The sequence below is a fragment of the Mustelus asterias genome, chromosome 22 (genome assembly GCF_964213995.1).
Source record: "Mustelus asterias chromosome 22, sMusAst1.hap1.1, whole genome shotgun sequence".
NCBI classification, from domain to species: domain Eukaryota; kingdom Metazoa; phylum Chordata; class Chondrichthyes; order Carcharhiniformes; family Triakidae; genus Mustelus; species Mustelus asterias.
In genome coordinates, this window is record NC_135822.1 from 51,827,842 (window position 1) to 51,834,320 (window position 6,479).

Genomic DNA, 6,479 nt, shown 5'->3' on the forward strand with positions numbered 1-6,479 from the left:
GGGTGAACAGTGGGAATCTTTTTCCCAGGTCGGAGGTGACGATCACGAGGGGTCACGGGCTCAAGCTGAGAGGGGCGAAGTATAACTCGGATATCAGAGGGACGTTTTTTACACAGAGGGTGGTGGGGGCCTGGAATGCGCTGCCAAGTAGGGTGGAGGAGGCAGGCACGCTGACATCGTTTAAGACTTACCTGGATAGTCACATGAGCAGCCTGGGAATGGAGGGATACAAACGATTGGTCTAGTTGGACCAAGGAGCGGCACAGGCTTGGAGGGCCGAAGGGACTGTTTCCTGTGCTGTACTGTTCTTTGTTCTTTGTTCTATTAAATACTTGTTTGCATGTATATATGGACACGAGGACAAAGTGGGGCCTTATTATCAAATAGCAAGGCATCATGAAGTTACACTGATGTGGGGAATTCCACGTTGGTGACCAGATTGTATAAAGTTCAACAAAGCAGCTTTGATAAGTGAACTCTTGCATAAGTAAATGAAACTCAGTCTTCAAAGCACAGTAAAATTTTACGATAGTTTTATTGAAACATAGGAAATACAAAACGAAAAACAAACAATAGTCAAGCAAACAAATAATTTGGCCAAAGGAGAGTTCCAAGATATGCTTATTGACACAACAGCACCATTGAGTTTTCTCCAAAGATCTCCATTTTCGCACGGGAGGCTTGGTCAAGTAAATAGTTTGGTTATCTCAATTATCTCAAAATACACCCACATATTTAATTTACAGAGGTTAACTTAATCAGCATGTCACTCCAAAGTCGAATGTTCATTTCTCAACTGAGTGTTATATTAAACACGTGCATATTTACAATGTAGCATAACTGGCACCAGTTAACGTGCTTCCAAACCGTGGAAGTATTCAGAAATTCTGCCCATATCAATTAGTGAGAACACAAAAACATATCCCGAATATTCCAGGAATCTCCTACTCCATTCGCTGCCCCTTTCCCAGATCTGCATTGCTGGCCGAGAATTCCTTTCTTGGGCTCTTTCGAAATCACGTTCCTTACAGGTTGCGTTGGATCGAAATGGATGTGGTGAAGCAGAGGAGTTGTCTTTTTAGTAGTAATCCAGGGACAGGATAATATTCTGGAGTGCTATTTCAGTTCAACACTGCTAAGAGAATCCAGACCTGGCCATGTGAGAAATCATCACCCAACCAGGAACTAACTCAAAACTGCAAATCTGCCCGAACATCCCAAGACAGAAAGTTATTGTTGATGACCCACGTTGGAAATCGTTGGCATTGAAGTCCGCACAACGGATGGCTCTAACTGGAGAGATTTATTACTCTCGATTCGCACCCAGCAACAACAGCAGCTTCTGTTGGAGACACCGTGGCTAAACCTTTTGCAACTGACAGTCAAAAAGACATATGGAATGCTTGAATTCATGAGCGAGGCGTAGGCTGACACATCAGAGAAGTCATCTTTGAGTTGTATAGAACTTTGATGAGGCCACAGCTGGAGTACTGTGTGCAGTTCTCGTTGCCATATTATAGGAAGGATGAGATTGCATTGCGCGGGGGGGGGGGGGGGGGGGGGGAGGGGGGGGGGCGGGGGGGGGGGGCCGGTGCAGTGGTCATTGACCAGGATGCTGCCTAGAATGGACAATTTATGTTATGAAATGAGCTTGGGTAGGCGTCAGTTGTTTCCGTTGGAGCAGAGAAGACTGAGGGGGCAATCGAATCGAATTGCACAAGACTATGTTGGGCATGGACAGAGTGGATAAGAAGCAGCTGTTCCCCTCAGTTGAAGGGTAGGTGCCGAGAAATATAAAGGCTCAAGGTGAGGGGTGTGAGCAGAAATACTTTTACCTGGAGGATGGTGAATATCTGGAATGTGCTGCTGGATGTCTGTTGGAACTGGGTTTATTCACACCCTTTTGCAAGTACCTGGCTGAGCACGTGGCACGCCATAGCATTCAACAAAATGCGCAAAGTGGTGGTAAATGGAATTAGGTGGAGGTCAGGAGTTTCACACGTGTCTGTGCAGGCTCGATGGACTGACGGTCCTCTTTTGCATTGTATGATTCTATGATTCTGCGAATTATTTCGTAGTTCAAATCACGGTGCATTTGATCGGATTGCCCTGAATTGTGCTTCACTCATGGTCTCACTGCCTTACAATGGACTGATATGGAGGCCGCTAAGTGAATGAAGAATTTTAGATTTGACATCTCGCTGTTCCCGAGTGCATGCAGTAATAGTAACCACAGCTGGTCTGCCGTACATATGACTTTAGTTCAAGTGCAATGATGTTGACCCCATACTGCCCTCTCAAGAGCAATTGGGATTGACAATATTTGCTGGCACATGTATCATGATATTTTTTTCAATAATCAGCGGGCGAGGACAAGCTGCATTCCATTAAGACGCAAGTTGCCCAATTCAGTAGTATTCCTTCCTGAAAGCACAGAATATCTCTGCAACATTTCATTCAATTTCCAATGTGTTCGTGAATGGTTGTACGAGTGAATGGGTGTGCGCGTGAAAGGGCGGGTAGATGATCGGCTTGTGGAAAATGGGGCAAGTTCAGTGTGGAATGTGGCTGAATGTTCGCTGGACATTCAGATGTTCAGGTTGGTAGGACACTTAGGTCGTGTTGGGAGAACGTGGCAAGTCAGAACTTGACAAGGCAAAAGGGCAGACGATGGGTGCTAGGTTGGGGTAGTGGAGGGATGGTGGGTGATTTGCAGGGTCAGATTGTGTAGTTGTTTCATTACATCGGATCATGGATGTTGAGGGAAAAGTGACCACAAATATCCAACATTTTGCCGATTGGATAGGTAACTGGCTTTCTGATCGAAGACAGAGGGTGGTGGTGGATGGAAAATTTTCGGATTGGAGGCAGTTTGCTAGCGGAGTGCCGCAGGGATCAGTGCTTGGTCCTCTAATCTTTGTGATTTTTATTAATGACTTAGAGGAGGGAGCTGAAGGGTGGATCAGGAAATTTGCTGATGACACCAAGTTTGGTGGAGTAGTGGATGAGGTGGAGGGCTGTTGTAGGCTGCAAGGAGACATAGATAGTGAAGAAGGGAAAGGGTTAATGTTTTTTTTGTACTCAATGTATTTTGTACCTAAAAGGTTGAACATTGTACCTGGAATGCATCACAAACCTTGCGTTTCCTTGTGGCGAGTCATCCCTTTTTTATATTGCTCCTGATAGTAGCATAAGCCATTTGTTCATGTCTTTCATCTTTTACTTTAGTATAAGCCATTTGTTCATGGTTCCCTCGCTTGTTTATATCATTCTGATAAAACAGACAGTTGAATATAGATTTTAGTCTTTCTTTCTTGTAGGCTTGTCTATTATTTAAACAGAGGAAGCAGCGACCAAATGGTAGAGTGCGAGAATGGCCGTTTGAAGGAGGACTCCCACTGGGACAGTGGCACTCAGTCACTCAGTCACTTCAAAGGAAACGCTGCGGGAAGAGCAGGGGACCAGAGGTGACACCTTGACTGCAACGACCAGAAGAATTGTGCTTTATGACCCAAGGATACCAGATGGTCTCTAACCATGATCCAGAGACTATCAGAAGCTGTTAAAGGAACTATAATTTACGATCAAGGACTGTTAACTGGACTTTGCTTCATGACTTGTATTGGGAACCCTGATGTATAAATATCCATGGTTCTTGTGTTCAGTGAGAACTTTGGCTTCCGCTTTCAAGGGGTCAAGTTCTCCCATAAGCTTGTGAGAATAAAGTCTGACAGTATTTTTGACTCATACCAGCCTAGAGAGGTATATTTTCCGACTTCAGATAGGATGCAAAGCTGGACTGAAAAATGGCAAATGGAGTTTAACCCTGAAAAATGTGAGGTGATTCATTTTGGTAGGACTAATTTAAATGTGGATTACAGGATCAAAGGTAGGGTTCTGAAGACTGTGGAGGAACAGAGCGATCTTGGGGTCCATATCCACAGACCTCTAAAGCTGGCCACTCAAGTGGATAGAGCTGTGAAGAAGGCCTATAGTGTGCTAACTTTTAATAACAGGGGGTTGGAGTTTAAGAGCCGTGGGGTTATGCTGCAACTGTACAGGACCGTCGTGAGACCACATTTGGAATATTGTGTGCAGTTCTGGTCACCTCACTATAAGAAGGATGTGGAAGCGCTGGAAAGAGTGCAGAGGAGATTTACCAGGATGCTGCCTGGTTTGGAGGGTAAGTCTTATGAGGAAAGGTTGAGGGAGCTAGGGCTGTTCTCTCTGGAGCGGAGGAGGCTGAGGGGAGACTTAATAGAGGTTTATGAATGATGAGGGGGATAGATAGAGTGAACGTTCAAAGACTATTTCCTCGGGTGGATGGAGCTATTACAATGGGGCATAACTATACGGTTCATGGTGGGAGATACAGGAAGGGTATCAGAGGTAGGTTCTTTGCGCAGAGAGTGGTTGGGGTGTGTAATGGACTGCCTGCAGTGATAGTGGAGTCAGACACTTTAGGAACATTTATGCAGTTATTGGATAGCCACATGGAGCACACCAGGATGATAGGGAGTGGAATAGCTTGATCTTGGTTTCAGATAAAGCTCGGCACAACATCGTGGGCTGAATGACCTGTTCTGTGCTGTACTGTCCTATGTTCTATGTGGTTTCAGTCATTCGGAAATACATTGCAATGGCATATCCTTTAAATGGCTTCACGGTGGCTCAATATTTAGCACTGCTGCCTCAGAGCACCAGGGGCCTGGGTTCAGGTTTCCACATTCGGTGACTGCATGGAGTCCTCCCGTGTCTACGTGGGTATTCTCCATGTACTGCAGTTGGCTCGGACAGTCCAATGATGAGCATTTTATGAGGGCCGTGCTAAGCTGGCCCTTAGTGCCCAACGGTCTGTAAATTATGTGGGTTAGCCATGGTAAATACCTGAGTTTAGCAGCGAGCCACATTCCATGCAATCAGATTTCCTGTAGCTTGATTTCAGGAGATAATTTCTGTCGCTGGATTTAACATTTCCTTTCCTGTTACCTCCGATTGTTTGCAGCTTGATTTCAAGTCTGCGGCAAACAACGATGTTTTATGTATCCAGCATTATAAAAAGCCGAACTAACCATCCATCTAACAGTTCATCTGAAATTTCCAGTCTCAGTATCAGTTTTAAGAGAGCTATATTCATCCCAAGATAGCGTGCGACGGCTGAAAGCGCAGAAAAATGAAAAAAAAACCCTCAACCCAATATTAACCGGGTTAACATTCTCCAGACATGTGCTCCAGCATTGGCTTTTTTTCCCTCCAGCATGTGTGTGACACTACCATTGGACCGTTAACGTGCAACATTCCCAAGCTGTTTCGTCTTCAATCAACAGTGCTGACGGCCTAAATTTAATCATCAATAAACAATTGAATGAAAATTGGACACATCTGGGAAATTAAGTTCAGCAACAAACATCTCATTAAGCATCAATCTGGACGGCACAAGAACCATTCGACACCAGACATCAAAATAGACTCTGCGCCAATGTTGACAACACAACTGAATTCTAGAGGAGGGAGAAAAGTGACCGTCCTTAATATGAAGGCATTTTTCAGTATGTATTGTATAAAGAGCAATTGTGAGCACACACTCAGTTAGCGTCAAACAAGATGAGTGTATTTGTCACACGCATTTTAAAAAGCTCCAGCAAAAGGCTGCCTGATACTTCAAACAGCATCCTAGAGCTATTGATTTTCAGCTGCTTCATCAATCCACTTCCATTCAATAAGGGACGGATGAATGGAAGGTTGATGATATGTGCACCATTTTACAATCTGTTCATAAAACCTCAAACATAGAGCAGTGCTGTGTAGGTTAGACAAGAGACAGGCTTTCAGTGAGTTGGAGCTTTGGGAAGCAACACCCGGCAACGTGAGGCTATGAAAATCTTCAAGGAAAGAAAATGCAACAGGCGGCCCTGAATATGAAATTACCACAATTTCACCAAACCTTTAAGTTCCAACATGGTTAGAAATAATCAAGAACCACTTCACCAGTAATATCCAGAGTCTCGCTTCGAGATACTGCCAGAAACGCGAATTCTTCAATTATGATCTGTTTTCTTCTCGTGTTACAGCGGATGGGAGTATCTTCGGCAATACGGTTGCACATCACTAATTGTCCTTTCAAAAAGTGCTGAAAACCAGGCTTCTGGAAACAAATGCGGCAAATTTGCGTATAAAAGGTATTATCCCAAGTTTTGACCCAGCAAGCGTGAAGGTATGAGCATAAAATTCAAAGTCAGGATATTTTATGATTGCAGGTGGAATTGCAAGGCAAAGTGATTCTCATGTACGTGTTGGTCTTATTCATAAGAGAGGTGGACTTTTAAGTTTTTAATATTGTGCTAAGCTGACTTAACGAGTTGCAACTTTTAATTTTGTACATAGTACTCATTGTGGAGAAAGTGAATGCTTGTCGTTGTGGCTGGACGATTGATTAACATGATGGTTTGTCACTGATGGTGTCGAACATCTGGAATGTT